This window comes from Peromyscus leucopus, chromosome 5 (assembly GCF_004664715.2).
Source record: "Peromyscus leucopus breed LL Stock chromosome 5, UCI_PerLeu_2.1, whole genome shotgun sequence".
Taxonomy (NCBI): Eukaryota; Metazoa; Chordata; class Mammalia; order Rodentia; family Cricetidae; genus Peromyscus; species Peromyscus leucopus.
The window spans coordinates 144,042,610-144,064,062 of record NC_051067.1 but is presented as its reverse complement, the minus strand read 5'-3'; the positions used below and the strand labels follow the sequence as shown (position 1 = coordinate 144,064,062).

Below are 21,453 nucleotides of genomic sequence, written 5' to 3'. Positions count from 1 at the left end.
CCGGGACTTAGGCACCAGCTGCCATGCCTGCCCCAAGGTGCTTTCCACGGATGGGTGTAGGAGGGCTATAGCATCTCTTCCCACTTGGGCTGACCTTTCTGGTTGGGGTTTGGTTTCCTTGTCGATAGAACAGTGGCATTTCCAAGTCTATGATTCTCTGACTTCCTGTGACATCCGCGTGCTATTTTCCTGTCACTGATTCTGTGGCCTTTCCCATCTTCCCTTCAATCTCTGTGTTTACTTTAAACAGGAATAAACACAGACTACCTCTAAATCAATGAAAACTTTTCATTTTCACTTCTAGCTTCCAAATAGAAGAAGGTGGTTCACATATTTCACTTTAAGAGCCCTTTAATTTTTATCATGGCTTAGACAAGACTACATTCTGAATATCATAAAAGTTTCACTCATTTTATTTAGCATTTGGTTAATTTTCTATTCTGCAGCATTTCACTTTTAATCTATATTCTTTTCTTCCATATTAATTTTACTTATAACAATGAATCTCTCAGTTTGCTCTGGGTTAGGTATTGTATCTTACCACTCCAGAGTACTGGCAAAATTTATGTTTTTAATTTTGGTAATGCAAATGGATACAGTACTGTGTTCTCTCACATACAATTTTATATATGAAATTATGTCTACCATAATAATTTTACTCCATAAAAATTAATCACATAATTCAACTTGTAGATACATTGAATATCAAATGATTCAATACCTAAACTATAGGTATTAAGTAACTGCAGAATTTATGTATATGTAAATTACCAGTTACAAACGAAGATATATACTTATGTCGGGGATGAAATCACAGTTGATATTTTGTCTTTGTTGGATCGACTAAACATAAAGCCTTACAGCAGATCAATTGGCCAGTGCAAATGTACTCAACATCCCTCCATTAGTCTAAGAAGAAAGCGACTCTTTGCACAGTAAACAACCACAAATCCTGGAGGTTAGCACAGCTGCATCCTTCTCCCAGCAGCAGCGTGGAATTATGCTGCCACCCATTCAGGGCCGAAGCTGACAAAACACAACTTTCTGATCATGGCATCATAATTACAGCTCCAGGCTCCAGGTTTGAAAAGGAGATTTTTTTTTTCTTTTTTTCCTTTCTGCAGTCTCAAAAATACTAGCATTATGTCATACGCTTGACACTTCCTTAGTGTGACCGAGCTGGGTCGGGGAACACAAAAAGCAAATGTTTCTAAAGGGCTTAGTGATGTCTCATTGCAGTGTTGTGTTGCTGGCCTGTGCTGACCAGATATTTGCAAGCAAAGAGCTTTTAGACCTTTACATCTCTAGGATCCATATCTAACTATGCGGTTGCTTCTTAAAATTTCACGTATATCTCAAGGAGTAGATTTTGGGAATGCTGTTTCTATTTCAAAAAGCCACAAAGATTGTCTGTGGTTAATATCTGGAGAGAAAGACAAAATTACTGTTAGATGGTAATGAAATCAATTTTAAAAATATACTCCCTATTAAAATCCTTTAAACCACCTTAATAAAAAGTGAAAAAAAAACCTTTAAAATAATTAACAATATAAAAATACATCAAACTTCTTATGTCAAGACAATATTCTAAACAGAGTTCCTGGAACCGCTCAAGGATTCTAAGAAAACTGGGCAAACCAGGATTATGTTGGAACTTAGAGATGCTGTCTCATTTCAGACTGTCTGTGGCTTTTCAACAGGTCAGGCTCCAGTAAGGGCTGAGGTGCCGCTGTGTCCTGAGTAGAGGGTGCAAACCTCTCTTTTGCAACCAAAGGCCACTCGTGTCTATGTGACCCTCAGTTTTAGCACAACTATTTACTTTTTAGTTAAAAACAAAAAACCTAGAACTTTCCCCCTTGCTATAAGTGATGCGATGCTTTTTTTAGATGCACTCAAATAGTTGCCCAAAGCTTTGCTTGCCTTCTGTGGTCACAGGATGTGCTTTTCTGCAGTCAGAAGGGGCAAAGACAGGTATTAAAGAAGATGTAATGTGAGCATTTTTCAATAACACAGACGTCCCCAAATCTATAAATAAACTATTTTATTTAGACACCATTTTCTTCACTAGAATACAGAATTATTTAAAGAGTTAGTTAGATAATATATGCGTGTGTTTGCTATACTTAGAGCATGAAGGCTCTAGACTTATATTTAGAACAATGGTCTTTTTAATGTTTCTTTGAAAATATTCTTTTATTTTTTGAGATTATAGAATAATTATATCATTTTCCTTTCCTCCCTCCAAACCCTACCACATATACCGCCTTGCTCACTTTCATATTCATGGCCCTTTTCCCCATTAATTGTTTATATGGCGTAAAGCTCAACTTTCATAGTATCACTTGGCCATTCAAGTAGGGAGTTTAATACTATGAGAGTGTGCCCTTATGTAGAGTTTGATTTTGGGGGGTTGTTTGTTTGTTTGTTTTTTGAGACAGGGTTTCTCTGTGTAGCTTTGCGCCTTTCCCGGAACTCACTCTGTAGCCTAGGCTGGCCTCGAACTCACAGAGATTCACCTGCCTCTGCCTCCTGAGTGCTGGGATTAAAGGCATGAGCCACCACCGCCTGGCTGGAGTTTGATATTATGATGGAGAGCATGACCTTATGTTGGGACCTAAGACACATTATTTCTTTTTACAAAAGTCTTCCCAGAATCACAATGGAGTAAAGGACAGGAGCAAAGATGAAAGCTGGTCAGAAAAACACAGAAAGCAACCAACAGAAAAGTTCTTAGCGCTGAGGGAATAACAAGCAATGGGCGATACTAATCTCTTGAAGACTATAGTTGCTCCCTGGGCTTCTGTCTGGATGGTACAGTTAATTCCTTGGATGATTGGCTGACACTTCATACTCCATTTGGATGGCTGTCATAAAGCAAAGTCAGGCTCTATGAAACCAAACTAAAAAAGTTTATAAAATTTGGATAGAGTTTGAACATGTTGTTAGGCTCCTTCTAACACTAGTAGCTTTGATGCACATAATGATGAGTCTCGAACATTCAGGAATATGATTTTTACACAGTGATATTTCTCATTTAGGATGTATTAGTAGTAGACAAAAATTTTCCAATTGTGTTCCAGTCCCTGTTTTCTGGAGTCCATCATGTGTCAGGTAATATTGGGCCTCTTAAGGTCCAAATACTAAAGATTGGCTCTGCAGCATAATCTTTTCCAGATTTATTTAGAAATCATTTTCTTCCATTCCAGATACCTCACATTATCTGCCATTTTTCCAATCCAATATGGATTCCTCTATAAAATGTTCTTTGCTGCATTCTCTTTCTGACAAACCCTCACTTGTCATTCAAGATTAAAACAAGTATCTTTTCCAGAGAGGAGCAACAGCCCCTGCCTCAGTGAGTCATCAGTCTGTTTTATCTATCATGATGCTTTTATTGTATCACTCTGTAGATCATCTAGAGTTCCTTCTTTGTTTGTTCAGCAACTACATATGAGGAACTACTCTGCCCTGGGCCATTGGAGACATCATGGAACTTATAATCTAGTGAAGGTACACAGGCGTGATACAAAAATCCAAATGAAACAATAATGAAAGCAGGCAAAACATGAACTGTTATTGTGCCTTCACAGTCACTCAGGGGAACAGCAAAGTCAGAGTCAAAAGTCTTCCTTCCTTCCTCCTTCCCTTCCTCTCTCCTCCCTCCCTCCTGCCTCCCTTCCTCCCTCCTCCCTCCCTCCTCTCTCCTTTGCTTTCTTTCTTCATTTCTTTCCTCCCCTCTCTCCTTCTCTATCTACCATTCTCTTCCCCTTCTCTCCTTGCTCTCCTCCCCTCCTCTTCTCTCCTCTCCATCTGACCACCCTCTGCTCTGCCTTTCAACCCTCCTTCCTTTCTGTCATTCTGATTGAAAGATGATGTGTTCTAGATTCTACGACAGAAAGAAAATCATATGAATGGACCATATTTAAACACCAGAACTCATCATAAGTACATGTCTGCTTGGCTTTATTTTTATTTATTTACTTTTTTATGATTAGTAGGTAGTAAAGGAAACAGGGTCCCTAAGTATAGACACTATTGTCTCTTCATGCCCTCCATCTATTCTCATCATCAGGGCAGATCATTAAGTGTCCTTTTCAAGCATCCATTTGTATGTGACAGTGTTTAAATAGTCCTTTCCTTGTCCCTGCCCCCTCTTTTAATCTGCCACGTGTATCTGTTGTACAGAAGGCTGAGATTCTACAACAACGACAAATAGTCAATGGCAAGGGTAGAAGCAGATGGGCAAGATGACCTCCTAGTGTCTATGAACCTTGGGGTTTTTAATGACTGCCAATAATAACATTTGGCACAATCTGATAAGAAAATATGAAAGCATTTGAGAATTGAAAATGAACTCATCAGTTCCCATCAACAGTTTCTAGAATAAAAATGTGAAAATTAGGGACCACAAATGGACTGACTGAAGCCCTGAGTTCATGTGATTGGTACCAGATGATACAGTCTTGAAATAAATAATTTCAAAAACAGTGTGGAAAAATAAAAAAAAATATGGCAAGAACAGTAAAACATGGAATTGTTGCTTTTCACCAAGGGAAAATATTCAGAAATAAATGAAAGGAGGAATGTGATTAGAGTGGTGTTGGGATCAGGGGTGTGTTTCCTGATTGCAATTCTTATTTACTATGATGCTATTTTCCCACTATTTCCCCCTTAGGGAAGTCTGGTATTCCAGATTTGGTCATAGTGGAATCTTAAAGCACTTATTCCCTTGGTAAGCCTCATGCAGTGAGGCTCGCCATGAGAAAGCATGTGAATGTAAAATAAATATGACAATGAGATTCAGAGTCTTAATTTGGATTTGATTTCAGCTTATGATCTCAATGTCCATAAGGAAGATTTACATTCCTAGAAGGCAGGATATTCTTGGAGCTGTATCTGAAACTGAGCCGAAGTTATGATCTCATTTGAATTCTGAACTTTGTTAATAATTATCATTATCATCTATCAGATATTGAGTGATCATTCCGTGCAGCCACTGTGCTTAGCCATTTGACTCTGATATAGTGGGGTTTCTTTTTTATTTCTAACCCATGTTGGGATGAGTATCAGTATAGTTTACTAACACTTTAGAAAGGCAAACTTCTTATACAAAAATGACACAAATAGTTAAGTGTTGGCTTCAGGATTCGCCTACCCACAGCATTATCTGAATCCACGTTCCTCCATGGGAACATCTATGTTTGTGTTATATACATGTGATTATATTCCTGTGTGTGTGTGTGTGTGTGTGTCTGCGCAGTGGGCACATCTGTGTGTGTGTCTGTGTATGTGTCTAAGTCTGTGTGTGTTTTGTGTATGAGTGTATGTGTGTGTGTGTACACATGCATGTGGATGTATTTGTGTGTGTCTGTGCATGTGTGTCTGCTTATGTGTCTGTGTGTAGACCAGAGGTAAATATCTGGTATCTTTTGTATTACTCTCCTGCTTTTGTTTCTACAGAAAGCCAGAGGCTATGGATTTGTTCCAGATTAAGATACATCAGGTTTGACCAGCCAAGACCACCTGAAAGGTCTCCGATGACACCATGGATCAGATGATCCAACATCCAGAATCGTTTCAAGGCAACTGGCTCAGATGATACAGCCTCACGGACTACTCCATGATCCTAAAATTTTCTTTGTGTCCCCATAAGATACAGCGCCCCCCTCCAGCAGGAAGTAGTAAGAGAAGCTACGCCCAAATTCCCAAATATACCAAGCTGGCTTTGGAGATGCGTAAAAGTTAAAACCTTCCTTTTTAAAAAAAGAAAAGGGGAAGTGCTGTGGGATGGTCTGTATGTCAAATTGCTCTGATTGGTCAACAAATAAAACACTGATTGGCCAGTGGCCAGGCAGGAAGTAGGTGGGACAAGGAGAGAGGAGAATTCTGGGAAGCAGAAGGCTGAGGCGGAGAGACACTGCAGCCACCACCAGGACAAGCAGCATGTAAAGACACCAGTAAGCCACCAGCCACATGGCAAGGTATAGATTTATAAAGATGGGTTAATTTAAGATAAAAGAACAGTTAGCAGGAAGCCTGCCACGGCCATACAGTCTGTAAGCAATATAAGTCTCTGTGTTTACTTGGTTGGGTCGTCTGAGTGGCTGTGGGACTGGCGGGTGACAAAGATTTGTCCTGACTGTGGGCAAGGCAGGAAAACTCTAGCTACACTCTTCACCTTGTATTTTTTAATTTTAATAAAAATTATTCCAGTGTGCTGACCCAACTTAAAATGTTTCTAGAACCCTCTTTGGAAACTTGTCAACTCCTTAGCTTTCTCAGAGTAAGCATATCTTGGTTCTTTAAGTGTAGGTTTATGTTTGAAGATAATTTTTTTAATATCCAAAGAACATTATAAAATATATCTGATGAACGAAATGAGTGGTGGAACTTGGCACAGTGTTCACCTTATTTTTTGAGGCAAAGTCTCTCATTGATCATGAGCTTGTTATTTCAGCTAGACTGACTGGCCACAGAGCCGCACATACTGCCTACTTCAACTCCATACCTCTCTGTCTGGTCATTAATAAGGTGTTTACTTACTCTCCTAGCCTCAGTTTTAATATTCAATTCTTAATTGAATTCTTAATTCAATTCCAAAAACTTTTCTTAATGTTAAAAGTTTGAGAAAGTCAAGGAATTTAGAAGAGAAATAACATCAGTGGGCTGAAGTCATCTTTCCAAGAGTGTTCAGAATGAAGGCTAGAACTTACTTCTTTCACTTAGACCTTGCAATTTCTGAGTTCACAAACAAATATAATAAAAACAGAGAGGTAGAAAAAGTATAAAACAAGTACATACACAGTATAACCTACAAACACTGTTGAGTTGAACCTAATTGTTGATGATTCTGGCTTCCACATGCTTCCCTAATTTCTACTGCTTCACTAATAGTCAGAATGGAAAAAGAGCATGAAATATAAATTAAAGATGCTGGTTTAGATCCACCACTCCCTTCTCATTTCCATTCTTTCCTCCAAAGCAATGTGTCACTCAGCTATTACTGTTCGTGATGGTCAAAGGAAACAAAGTGGGCCAAGCACCGCCTTGTTTTCAGGAAAGCAACAGGACCACTGCACAGAGCACTGGGGTGCTGGGATTTGTGATTCTAGCATGTGTTCTGAGTGCAGATGATATTGTGGACTTGATTATTACACTGGAGTTGTCTTGAAGCTTTCCCCTTGATTTAAGGAAGAAAAGTAATAAAATTCCAAGCACCTTCTAGGATAATATCTCTTTTTATGGCAGCTACAACTTTTGCTGCTGTTTGGTTTTTAAATTCTTTAGAGTTTTATTAATTTGTTAATTTGTTCAACAAATACTTATTGAGTATCTACTACCTACTAAGTATTATATTTCTGACAGTATAGAATTCTAGCAAGGAAATAGCTCCCTAGATAAAAAACAAACCAATCAAAAATGACCAAAGCCATCACTACAGTGCTGTACAGTGCTGTGTACACATGAACTTTGCAAACTTTATTATGCTGGAAGCCGAGTGTTTTATTGGGCCTGAGTCAAGCCAGAGGTGGTTTACGAAGTAGGTTTTTACCAGCTCCTTAGCTTCCTCTGTGCGCGCCCTCCATAAAGCCTAATGAAAACGCTCGCCTTAGACTTAGAGAAAGCCAGGATTCCAAATTTAAAGAGACATTTATCTCAAAAGTCAATTAATATTTAATGATGTTCTGATTAATAATCATGACTTTGTGAACTGGAGACATTCAATATGAAACCCCCTGGACCCACTTTTTCCCCCTGAACCTTTCAGACCAAGGATAAAGGGATCAAGATAAACTATTCCTTTTTAAATGTTACTTTACCATCACACTTCATAATTTTCGCTTCTAGACACCACATTCTTCTTCCAGGATCATGTCACTAAAATGTTTTTTTTTTTTACATGAAAAGAGTACGACAAAGAAATCAAGGGCCTGACCCACCGGCGCTTCTAAAGGGTCAAAATGTGTGTGTGTGAGGGGGGCGGGAAGGGAAGGGAGAGGAAGAGAAAGGGAGGGAGGCAGGGAGGAGGGATGGAGAGACGGAGGGGGTAAAAGTCCAGGTCCATGTGATGCCATACCTTACATGTTTCATATACTTCACATTGAAACCATTAAATTTTTACAAATTCCAAACTGCATTAATTGGCAGCCAAAAGTTGCCACTGTTTTAGAGATGGTGTGTGTGTGTGTGTGTGTGTGTGTGTGTGTGTGTGTGTGTATAAGCCAAATGGTTTTGCATTTGTTGTTGTTGCTCTGCTCCTTGCTACTGAACTAAACTGACAAACACGTTTTATAAATAAGCACAGGAGAAAAGTAATCAATACAAAAAAAAAAAAAAAGGGAACCTGCTAAAGGACACAGTGATGTATTTGTGTAACTTTATAACTTAGGAAGTGTGAACAGATGAGAGGAGGAGGGGGCACCTGCCTCCCCCAAGACACACACACACACACACACACACACACACAGAGTCCTGGTCAGGAGAGCTGGGTGTGAGAAAATGTTTAGGTTCCCATGAATCAGATACTTACAAGGATAACACTCTGCATTTGTATCTACATTTTGTGCAGATCACAGAAAGCAGGAAATGCCACCAGAACAGGGATTCTTATGGTTAGAAACAAGAGTCATTACTCTGAGATCCCTTCCTTCGCAAGTACCTGGGAGATCATCTGAGCCAAAGTAGGTACTGGGTACCAGAAATGGCCTATATGTTTACATACAGTAAAATATGGTCAATATTGTTAGTAAATAACACTGCTTTGGAAACTTAGGTTTCCTAAATTAATTCATGCTAACAGACCTGCACTTTCCAGGATGACCACCAGCCACTACTGCTACTTAACTTAGGTAAGCTTTAAGTTCCATTTTTTTCAGTGTCAGAAGTCACATTTCTTGTATTCCATAGTCCATGTGGCTTGTGGTCAGAAAGCACAGACACAGACCATTCCCATCCTCAAATGGAGTTCTGCAAGCCCTCCTCTGCAGCTTTGACAACGAGTTCTGTTCTTAATGCAGAAATAAGTCCTCTCCTTTAAAAGGTGAGAGAAAAGTTGTGTTGGAAGCACTAAGCTTGGCCTCATCTGTATTTGTATTCCTGTTTACTGATCATCTCCATTCTCAAGAGTGATAGATTCTGGGCCTCCAGTCACCTTTTTGTCCCTCCCAGATTCTGGGAATACCCTAGTCCTTGGCAAGAAGGGTATAAAGAATATGCAAGTGTAAGCAGTGCAGAGGTGTGGCTTGTAGTTTATCATTAGGAAAAGAAAGAAAAGGCAAGAAAGAATCTAAAAATGAAACGGTCATATTTGATAGTTATAAAATATGCAAAGTACCAAACTAATTAAATGGTAAGAAAAGCAAGAGTCCCTGTAAGTAAGTTGTACAGGAAGTCCAGAAAGACAGGTTAGTCACATGGTAATGGCACAAGAAATGGAACTGTCTACTGAATCCCTTTATTAGTACAAGACCACTGACTTGTTTTTCAGATAAAGCTTACTGGGTGGAGCCCTGACAGCCACTAAAGAGAGAGGTTTCTCCCAAACCTCATGTTCCTCCAAAGCACAGCACTCTGAGTACATGGGACTTGGCCATTTTTATCCCACCTGTCCAAAACTCCAAGCACTGGCTGCTCTGACACCCTCTCCCTCAGGACAGCCTGCCGTACTCTGAAAGCTCTGACTCTGTCAATTGCCATTTGTCCTCTGCCCCACTTTCTCCAGATGTCACATTATCCCTGTCTGTCTTAGCTCCTTGTAAGACAGGTTCATTGACTGTTAAAATAGGAGGAGATGGTGTACCGAGACACAAACAGCTAAGTCCTGGTGTCCACAGAGGACAAAATCACCTCTGGAAAATCATGGTGGTAGGGTATCTTCCAGGTTAGCATACTACAGCCCATGTGCAGCTTCTCACCTCTCTTTCCAAAACAGTTCCTAACCAAAGAACTACCATTGGTCCTGACCTAGAGTAGAGTCACTGCAATCATGAACAGAGAACTGCAGAGTCCATACTTACTTTCCTATGGACAGGAACTCCATAAAGGTTAAGACTCTGTGTGTTTAACCCTGGGACTTAGCAGAGTGCTTCCTATTCAAAAAGTGCCTAGTAAGTATTTGCTGAGCTTAAGTCTCTTAAAAGCTGCCTATAATTTCAAACTACGGGCTCTGAGAAATAGTAAAAACTGCTCCTTTGTGAACGAAAGAAAGAAAGAAAGAAAGAAAGAAAGAAAGAAAGAAAGAAAGAAAGAAAGAAAGAAAGGAGGGAAGGAAGGAAGGAAGAAAGAAAGAAAAAGAAAAAGAAAAAAGAGGAGTGTTATGCTTCACAGTGAATTGTTACACTATTAGAACCAAGTGTCCTTGTCAAAGTGAGACAAACATAAGTTAAATTGTTCCACATAATAAGCTACCTGTGACTTTTGAAGTCATCCACTAACTCTTTGGCAAAGGACAGTGGTACAGTTCTGGATGGAGAAGAAGGCTCTGGAGGAAGGAAGAGATAGCAAATGGCTGGTGCCTAGACTTCAGGGAGATATGAGCCAGTAGGAAAGCTCTTGTGCTAAGAAATGCTACATACATTCCAGGAGCAATGACACCTAATATTTAATTAGAATTAGTTTCTTGTCTATGCTATAATTACCATCCTTTATCCCAAAGCACCCAGCCAGAGTCTGTTACATATTGGAGTCTTATAATAGTGAGGCTTCAGAGAATAAAGGAAGATGTGTCCCACAGGATCATGTCCCAGAGGTCTGGGAAGAGAGCCAAAGAGAAGATAGGAGTATGCGGTGTGCCACCCAAAGTACGGGTTGACTGGTGACTGAGCTGAATTCACACCCATTTCCCCCCTAATTTATTTTGAAGGAAGATGACTACAATCAGAATGGCTAAATGTCTATCTAAATTTATTTGAGAGACTTGTCGCTGAGAAGTTCCTATCAAGCCAAGGATTTAATTTCCGGCCCCTATCCATTTAGGTTGAGGCTCTTGGAAAAATATTCATCCGTGGAATAGCCCCCAAAATGTCTCATATCTGAGTTAAGGTATTAAAGAAGTAGTCAAGACTGACCATCTATTATCTATCTATCTATCTATCTATCTATCTATCTATCTATCTATCTATCTATCTATCTATCTATCTATCTAATCTATCTACTTATTGCTACCTCCTTCTGCCATCTCTGATGACACTCATTCTTTACCTCCACTGCCTCCCTTTTCTCTTTATGTAACTATTAGAGAAATACACAGCATGTTAAACAGCTGCATTCAGTGTTATTTTCAGCCGTTATCACTATTCTATCTTACTCTGAAATTGAAATTGGTACCCTAAAAGGAGGTGCTGCCTTTACAAAAATCTAAATATTGTGACATTGACCATCAGCAAGGAAACCAATACAGAACTTGGTAGCTGGAGGCTATGCTATGTTTTTAGCAAAACTTAAGAAACTCAGGGCCTGCCTGAGGAATGCCAAAGGAAATTATTAGAATGTTAGCATGAGGTGCTTGTAATGAGGTATTAACAAATAACTGCTGGCCTTGGGAAGGAATTGCTAGTTTTATAACAGAGACAAAGGGAAGTAGCCAAAGCCTAGGATGTAAGACTTTAAAATCTGGAACAGCTTACTACTGATGGGATTCCTAAGAAGAGGGACAGCCTTGGGTGACAGAAATTTACCAGCTCTTCCCAAATGGACAAAGTAACAGCCTGTCAGCAAACATGTGATTAATGAATTTCCCTAACCATCCAAGCCTATTTTGCTGATGATTCCAAAGGTAACTTTGGTGACTAGTTTTATGTCAACTTGACACAAGCTAGAGTCACAGGAAAGGTGGGAGGCTCAACTGAGAAAATGCCTCCCTAAAACTGGAAACAAGTCTTCAGGACAATTTCTTAATTAGTGATTGATGGGGAGGCACCAGCTGTAGGATCATCCCTGGGCTGGTGGTCCTGGGTTTTAAAGGAAAGCAGGCTGAACAAGCCATGATAAGTAGGCCAGTAAGCAGCACCCCTCCATGGTCTCTACATCAGCTCCTGCTCCCAGGTTCCTGTCCTGCTTGAGTTCCTGGCCTGACTTGCTGTGGCAATGAGCAGTGATGTGGACGTGTGAGCCACATAAGCCAAACCCTTTCCTCCCAAGTTGCTTTTAGCCATGGTGTTTCATCACATCAAGAGGAACCTTAGCTAGGACAGTAATCATTTGAGATTTGTGTATTTGAGTCATGAGAAAAGAAATAAATTGAGTTCAAGGAATATACAAAGGGAAAGGTTCTCCTTGTGGTCATTGGGAAAACAGAAAGCAAATACATGCATGACCTAGGAAGGTTGTGAGGGAATTGCACAGTCAAAGAAGTTCAAAACTGGCCCTAAAGAAAAAAAGAAATCCACATCTTCCTCTCCTTTTGCTATACTTGTTTAAAGGAAGTTCTTGATATTATCCTGCCTATTCATCTCCCAGGTGTCAATCTTACTTCTCATAATTCAACCATCTCAAAATTCCAGTGTAGAGATTGTCTCTAAAACATGAAGGGAATCGTGTCACTTTTTTTTTTTTTTTTTTAATTTCACATGATCCCAACAGCCTGTCCTATGGGACAACATTCAGACTTTCAGGATGGCATATAACACTCTGATGTCTAATCCTGTCTTCATTTTCTTCATCTTCCTCTGACATCAACTTCCTACAACCGTGAACACCGAACCAATCACCAGCCTAGCTCTTTTCCTGACAATGCTTTGCAAATGCTGTTCCCTCGGCCCAGCCCGTGCTCCATCTGCCTCCTTCTCCACCTGGAGAATGCTTACTCATCTTTTAAAAACGAGCTTAGATGTCACTTCATCTGTGAAGGCATGTCTGACACTCCCACGTAGGAAATGAAGCTCTGACAGCCCTCATCAGAGCATCCCCACCAGCCAGCCTTACACACTGTATCTACTTACTGGGGGGATGTCTCGAGTGCTTAGCCAGCTACATGTTTTGATCTTTTCGTTGTCACCTTTGTGTGTTATTTAGCCCACCACCAAGCTCACCTTCTTACCAAAAAGCTTGAAAGCTCTGATGACTTGTCACTCACAGATCAGGGCATCTCTCAACTCACATCAGAGAAGCTTCTGTTTCAGTAGACAAAAATTAACCCAGAGACCTACAACTGGTGGAGGAGCGGAAAGCCGCAACTGAGAGACTCTGGGATGTTCAGCTGTAAGTGGCACATCTGCCTCACCTCCCCACCCTCCCAAGGCTCAGGATGCACTTCAGAAGAGGCAGAAGAAAGATTGCAAGAGCCAGAGGCAGTGGATGAGTACAGAAACAGTATCGTCCCTACACAACAGGGCAGTTGCAAATACAAACTGAGAGGGTGTCAAAGTGTGTAAATACCCTGTACAAACTAAAGCCAGAGAAAAATCCCAGCATGGAGAGAGAGGTAGGCACAACTTCCCACTCCACTGAAGAGTTGATAGATGCTGGGAAAGGAATAATTAGTCTTCTTTGAGGTATGTCAGTTGGGTGGGTCAAATCACACTCGAGTTGATGGCTATGCACCCAAGAGTACATCAACAGCACAATTGGACTTCATGGGTTGAAAAGGAAGACAGAGGACTGAGTGACATGGGTGAGGAAAGGGGGTGGATCTGTGAGGAACTGGGGGAGGAGGTGAATATGACCAAGATATATTGTATGAAATTCTAAAACTAATGAAAAGGCTTTTAAAAAATAAAACAAAAAGCTTAAGAATCCCACTTTTTCAAATCAGCTAGCCACACATTACAACCTCAGTAGCTTGCTCTCATTGGAAAATATAGGCACAAGTAGTGCTTCTGAAAAGCTGGGTACAGTCTCTTTGCAGGGAGTTTGGTAAAGTTGGCCAGGCCCAGGGATGTGAGAACCCTGGCCATGTGTGCAGAAACCCTGTGTCCTGCCCTGCAAATGTTCATATATCTCCCTGGACAGCTACATAAGCAAAGCCCTGTTCATTATGTCACTGGATACCAACCCGATAGCACACACTACATTTTTACAGAGTAATTTTCTAGGAATTCAACCACCACATTTGGAACATCACCAAGATTTGTTCACCACTTTGGAGAAGTGTGTCACCCTGTGTAACACTGTTCATGCTAATCGACTCACTACTCCAGTACATGCACATCTGTTTACGGTGTACAGTTGTCACAGTTAGTGAGCGTTTATCTCACTCCTGCTCTAAAATGGCAAATATACAAGTGTCATCACTATACAAGAGAATATTACTTTCTTACTCAAAGTTATTTTATTTCAACCTGTCTTTTTCTTCCAATCATCTGCATTTTCAGTAGCTCTACTTCATTCTATCTTCTGTCCATCTGGATCTGAGCACATACATATTGTCATACCTGCTATTTTCCCCTGGAGATATTTTCCTTTTATTTGTATTTTCTTTGACAAATTTATTTTAAATAGTTTAAAATGTATGTGCAGACAAGTTGTATTATGTATAAATATCATTTCAGGATAGCATAGGGGAAATTGCAAAATACTGCCTATGAAAAAGGAGGAACTTGGTCTAACTGGGGCTAGAATCATGGCTCTAAATATAATTATATGGAGGAATTAAACTAAACTGTATTTCCTTACTCTAGGATCCTTCTGTGATGCAGCTACTCAGCTGAATTGCTATGCAACCCACCAAGATCATGTATGGTATGTTGTGGGGATTTATGTCTCTGCCTCTGGACTGAGAATGCATGATGTCTTACACTCATTCACACAGGACTCAGAGCAGAGGAGAAACCCAGGAGATCTTTCGGGATGAAATATCAGATGTGAATCCTAAAGGCATTGTTCTCAGGATGGGCTTGTGAGTCACTTAGTCACTGCTTTGCCTAGACTAATCTAAGAAAACATTCTTTCTGCTCAGAGCTCCTCATGCATTACTCTCTCCAGCCTCCCTCCTCCTGGTGGACCTGGACAGTACTACATCCACCTCTGCATGCCCCCAAGGAGTCTCATACAGAGAGGTCAATACACATTATTTAAAACAACCATTTCCTGGGAACACTACTAGAGATAATGGTCATGGATTTTTACTGTTAATGGCACTGTACTTCAAGTATTTTACTGATTTAAAAGACTTCGTTAATTTTGTCTGAGGACCTGAACATCACTTAAGACTGTTTTTTTAAATGGGGAAATGTAAGTTTTTAAGTGAACTTTTATACTACAAGCCAATTGTAGTCTGAGAGACAACTGTATGTACTATGTCACCCAGTCTATGAGACACATCTGCGTGAAAAATAAAAGTGTCAATCAATCAAGAAGATGAATCCAAATATTTGATTCAATGGCATCTTGCAAAAAATATTTAATCATTTTATCTTTCAAATTGAAGCCAGATGGTATTTTCTACATAAACAGAAGCAGTGGCTACTTAGAAAGAACTTTGTTTCAAATATTATTTAAGTTCTCTTGACAAATATTTCAAAGGAGGATTTTTTTTTTTTTGCTTTGTTTCCACAATTATAGTTATTAGCTGTGTAATAAAACAGAAGCATTCTAGGAATATACTAGAAAGAATCTGTTAGGAGACTGTGCTTCAATTCCCATTAAATAGTGGGTTTATATTTGCACAGTAGAAGATGAGGACACCGATAAATGACTATCATATCTCTGAATACAATAATTTTCCTGTAAGGCATAAATATGTCATTTAAAAAATGCCTGTGATGCTATGTTTTATTGAAAATAATTCACAAAACTTAGGCATAAAATTGGACTCCTGTGAGCAGTCCACCAGTCAGGTCACCTGTGTTAGACATTTTTCTGTTTTGTTTTTAACTGATGTGTATCATGTGAGTGGAGTATACATGCAGAGGCCAGAGGACAGCTTTGGTGTTGTTCCCGGGGAAGGCTGCCCTCTTCCTTTGAGACAGGCTGAGTGAGTTAGGCTGTGTGGTCAGAAACCCTCCAGCCTGGCCTCCCCAGCATTATGACTACAGGTCTGAGCGACCACACAGCATCTTATGTTCCTGCTGGGATAGAGCTGCATGCAGAGAACCACTCCCTTAGCCCCACATTTTCAAAGGTCACTGCAAGCACAGTGCTCTCTAATCTGCTAGCTTCCTTAGGAGCCCTCAACCCCTTGTCACCACAATTTGAAAGTCAGCCTACATCTGGACTTCTTCCTTCAGATTCCCAGTAAACGTTTATAGGGGAGAGCAGGTCAGGGGCAACAATAACAACAAAAAGTGCCCCTCCACTTGGTCTTTCCCAAGCCTCCCTTTATCTGTAGAACTATGCCCTCTGTTGAGAGAATACATAGCTCCCAAAGAATCTAGAAGTGAAAGCATACTTCCTAATTCTGTCTAGGGTCATCTTTCCCAACATGCCCTAATATCAAAGTGGGTCACCGTGTTCCTGAACCCAAAATACTGACTTTAAAGTGACTTCTCCATTTCCTTCCTGTGTCACTCTGGGTAAGGAATGACTATGAATATTAGCTTTCATGTCCCTGTATGAAGGGCATTAGTTTTGGCTTCCTCATAAGGTGAAGGTAAGAATGGAGAAATTTTTGCAATATACTTAAGACAGCATCTGGCTCAACTAAGTGTGGGCTATTACAATTATTTTGCTTAAAGAAAACAAAATAAATATTCTGATTTATAATGAAAATAGTCTCATGTACTCTGTAAGTCTAAAATGAAAGATTTAGTTAACTTTCAGTGTTGTTGATGACAGGGTTTTCTGAGAAGTCCTAAATTCACAGCCTTGACAAATTTTAATGATCATGTTCATGAATTTGCTTTGATTAAGTATGAAATTGTGAAATGTGTTTCCACATGTAAGAAATCTGTCATTTTGAACTGAAACTGAGATTCCTCAACCAAGAATGCAAGAGTTTTGTTTTTGTTTTTTCTAACTTATACTTTAAAAACTGGGGGCAGGGACTGTCTTCCATATATTTGGCATGTGTTACGTTCTTATCTAGCATTCTTCTGATATACACTTAATGAGTATTATACCAATTAATGAACGAATTAGTTAACCTCTTTATGATATTAAACTGGAGAGTGAAAACAGGTAGAATTCAGCCTATGGGAGAGGTATTTGAAAGGCTAATGTAGGACTTGGCTCACATGGGTTAAGGGACCCTTTTCTGACAACATTTGACTTTCTTTCTTCCTTAGAAACTACACTTCAATACAGAGCTGGGGAGACTATCTATGAAGGGAGGGAGGAAATAAGCAATAAATAAGAATTGACTACAGATCTACGGAGATACTTGTGGTACATAACTAAGAAATCCAGAAATTGCTCTGCTCTATAAAGTTTTTTTTTTTAATGTCCCTGGGAGTAATACAACCATAAATTCTTACCTTAAAAATACTCTTGAAATTCAAGGATTTCACACATAACCCACCTGTGCTTTGCATGCCTCGGGAGGCCTTCCTTGTGAAATTAGAAGGCAGCGTGCTTTTATGCAAACCCCACTTGATGACTATGTAAATGTAAGAACACCCTAAAGAATATTTGGAAATAAACAGAATATCTTAACCATGTTCGTCTACCTTAGAATACATATGGGGAAGTTACCTATCAATTTAAGTGTTTTCCTTTAGAAATTAGCCTATAAGAGTTAGTAAATTTCAAGGAATTAATCAAAGAAAAATCATGCCTTGGGATGAAATGAAATATAGTCTGTGGCTTTCCTAGATTGCCAGTAACATGATCTACTTTCATAAGATGTAGACATGTGCAGTGATCTCGCTACAACAGCAGTTCAAAAAGTCACTCATTTTTTCCCTCAAGAAACAAACTACTTCTCAGTGCTCCACAGACTTAGACACTTTTAAGCATTCAGACAAGTCTAACAAAAATCTGATCAGATGTGCCTTTAAGTTGCCAAGAAATGTGATTGAACCCACATCCTGCAATTTCATTTTGTGGAGCAATCTCATTCTTGAACATCTTAGAAGGGCAGGCTAAACTCTTATTCCCCCATGACATCAACAAGGACGCTTTAAAAGCCAAATCAAAAGCATTGATATGGTTATATTTCTACTGGTTGATCTGAATCGTCAGTAAATGAACAAACGTGGAGAACTTAACTGTGGGATAAGATGAATTGGGAAACAGTTTCAAGTGATGCACAGACTGATTCTCTTCAGGAAAGGGTTGCACAAGAGGATGAAAACCCAGAATGAGCCTGAAAACGTCAAGTGGCAGGCAGTAGAGTTTGTTTCTAGAATCTGCGTGTAGGGGTTGGTGCAAGAGGGAGACTTGGGGACGACTATCTTTGAAGGGAAAGGTGAAGGCCAAAGGAGAGAGAAAGCCAAGTGCTTCTTCATTCCTCTCTCTAAAAGTCTGAGTAGTGCGAGAGAAAGAAGAGCATGTTAGACAGATTCCTGTTTGTGACAGACAGCTGCTCTGACCAGCGGCACTCCATGAAGGAGCAGACCACAGACTTGACTTTGTGGCTGCATAGAAACACTGTGAGGTGACCTGGTCCCTTTGCACTTAGTGGAGAAATGAGTGGGTTATTTTCATACAGGACCTTCAGTATTTTCAGAGTCTTTGCAGCTACACAAATAAGCCCTACATTAAAAACAACACCCGAAGCAGCAGGAAAACTAAAAAAAAAAAAAAAAAAAAAAAAAAAAAAAGGCACATTTGCACATTTACATGCGTAACTACTGAACTGTTTAAGTTCTGGTTAATTTAAGAACAAAGAACTCTCTAGTCTAGATATCTATGTTTTATTCACATACTAAAAGATAAGTGTGGGACATTCTTGTGTTTATTGATGCACCCTGCTCATGCATCTGGAGTGAAATAGACAAAACTTTACAAGTGAACAATTTTAACATATTACTCTCTTTGCAGATTCTTTCCTATGACTCACTCAGTACTGGCAGGTAAGACTGCAGACATTTGACCAAAATCTGTTATTTGCTAATTCTATGCAATGTGTTATCACTGATAAATAACCAAGAGGTGTCTGTCTCACACAATGCTAGACATTAAAAACATTAACAGTGAAATATTTACTTTTCTTTTGGACTGGGCTTGAAAAAAAATCAGATTGTAAACAAACCCCAAAGCCAATCAATACGGAAAAAAAATAGAAATGTGAAGTGCTATTTAAAATATTGACATTAATGAATGATTTGATTAGATGGAGTGTTGAACCTGCATGCAATTACCTCAATGCCTGCTCTTGCATATTAAAATTTCCCAGTATTTAATCTTACCTGTTAAAACACTTGTGCAGTCATAAATGTATAAATGGCATGTTTATGCACATTGCACATTGACACTTTTTATGAATGGATACAAATAAATGCTCCTAATCTGAGAAAATGGATGGTAGGATATTATCTTGAAAAGGGTCGTTAAGTCTTTAGAGCAGATGATGAGGCAAATGATGGGTGTCTTTTGATGCCCCTCAGGGCAACTGTATTCCCAAGTCTCCTAGGCAGAGAGTGTTGGGAACAGCTCGGAGCGCTTTCCTTAGAGACCTGTTCTAGCTCGCTCCTGGGAACCAAGACCACTCACCATTAAGGAATAAAACGCATGCATGCCTCAGTGTTCTGAGGACTGTGCATGCAACGAGAAATCACACTCCCTAAGTCTAGTCCGGCAAGTGTGTGCGTGAGAGCGTGGCATTTACTAACAAACGAACAGCAACAGAAGGCAACAGGGGCTCCTCTCCTACATGAAACTGTTCTCATCCCTTTGGTCAAGGCAGGCTTGTCAGGGGCTCACACTTGCGTGTCTTCCCCACCAGGAAGAAGCCTTGCGTTAATAATCGGTCAGTAATAGTCATCAGTCAGGGCTAACAACCCGGTCAGCTTTGTATCTAAGTCCACTGGGCGCCATATGGCAGTTTCCAGTTCCTTTAGCAACTCAAGTCTGGCAGGCTGTCAAGGCGAAGCATCTCTAAAGAGCTCTTGGGGAGCAGCAATGCCCGGGCCACTTACCTAGCTCCCACAGACCCCGCTCCACTCAGCCAGCAGCCCTGGCTCCTGTGCCACAAAGGGCGGTGGGATTCCCCGCTCCCTCGGAGGGCTCCTCTCCTACGAAGGTCCCTTTCGTCAATGCTGTGTCGTTGGAAATCCCCCTCCCCTCTGCAGAGAGGAGGGTCTCCCCTGCTGGCTGGAGCTCCTGGCGGCTTTCCTTCTCTCTTTACATCCCTCACTCCGGTTGGCAGTCTCTAGTAGGAAGGCTCACAGAAGACTCATTGGGAGGAAGCGAAGACATCCTTTAAAAAGAACAATAATCTTCCTCGATCGTCACCCCCTTCCCCCTCCTAGAGCCCCCATCCCCCTGCCGCCGCCGCCCAGATCAGAGAGGGCTGGAGTGAAGGTGGGGAAAAAAATCAAGTGGTGCTCTGCGCGCCGCGCCAGCCCTGGACTTGGCTCTCGATCCCGCTGCCCGAGGCGCGGCGGCGGCGGCGGCGGGGGCGGCGGGTGCTCGGTGGCGTTCGGTGGGTGTGTGTCTGTGCAGCAGCGGCGCTAGCTGCACGCGAGAAGAAGCCAGGCGGGGCGCTCGGGGTGCGGGTCCTCCTTCCCGCAGCTCTCCGGCCGGGCGCGCACACTCGCCCGCGGCCACCCAGACTAGCGCTCCGCCTCCTGCGCTCCGCGCACCCGCGGGCTGAGCGCCCGCCGCCGCCTCTCTCTCTCTCTTTCTCTCTCCTTCTCTGTGTCTCCTCCTCCCGCAGCTCCCAGGCAATCGTGGCTCCCGGGGTGGGCGGCCCTGCTGCGCTGCTGGCCGGGCACCTCGGGGGGAACGCCAGGCTCGGCCTCCCGGCACCAGAGCTGTGCGCTCGGCAGGCGACAGCGCCCCCGGTGCCCAAGGCGCGGCCCGGGCGCTGGCGATCGGGCGCCGCCCACACCTCACCGGGATCCTCCCTCGGCTCCCGCCGCTGCCTAGGTCCAGGCTCCACACCCACCTGCCTCTCCGTGGGGCTTCCACCTAGCTGCACCCGGCAAGGGGTCCGCAGCCCCGCGGTCGGTCTCCGCAAGCACGCGGTCGGGGAAGCCCTGGGACGCCCCGCCGGGACGCTCCCGCGGCTTCACGGATTTCCCGGCCCTTGTCTTCCAGCTGTTGTGCTCTCCCGCCTCCCGACCCCTAGGCGACCAGAACCCGGGCTGCCTGTTCCACCATGGGGAAGTGGGGCGAGGACATATGGCTCCTGAAGGATGGGCCCCAGAGTGTTCTCCCATAAAAGAAGCTTCCGGAATAAACGGGAGTCCAGGTGGAATGTTACTTCACTCCGGGAACCTCCAGCTATGCTCGGGGACCATCCCTAAGTCAACGCTTTTCTGTGTTTGGGGGATAAAGCTGGGTGGGAGGCCGCTTTGACTCTCGCTTCCCACGGGGGCGCTGTTCAGACCCCGGCTTGCTTGCTTTAGTGATCTATTTACTGGCTGGAAAACTCTGCCAAGTTTTCCCTTAGTGAGAGGGTGATAAGGTGGATAC

General features: G+C 41.7%; 1 protein-coding gene across 1 annotated transcript in view; it reads right to left on the bottom strand.

The window, feature by feature from the left end:
* The window catches only part of Kcnb2 (potassium voltage-gated channel subfamily B member 2), a 413,948-nt gene extending 393,143 nt beyond the window's left edge, over positions 1-20,805 (bottom strand). Inside the window, exon 1 of the mRNA XM_028864611.2 lies at positions 19,953-20,805. The gene's annotated coding sequence lies outside the window, so the exon portion shown is untranslated. The remainder of the gene's footprint in view (positions 1-19,952) is intronic.
* Between the last annotated feature and the right edge of the window lie 648 nt (positions 20,806-21,453).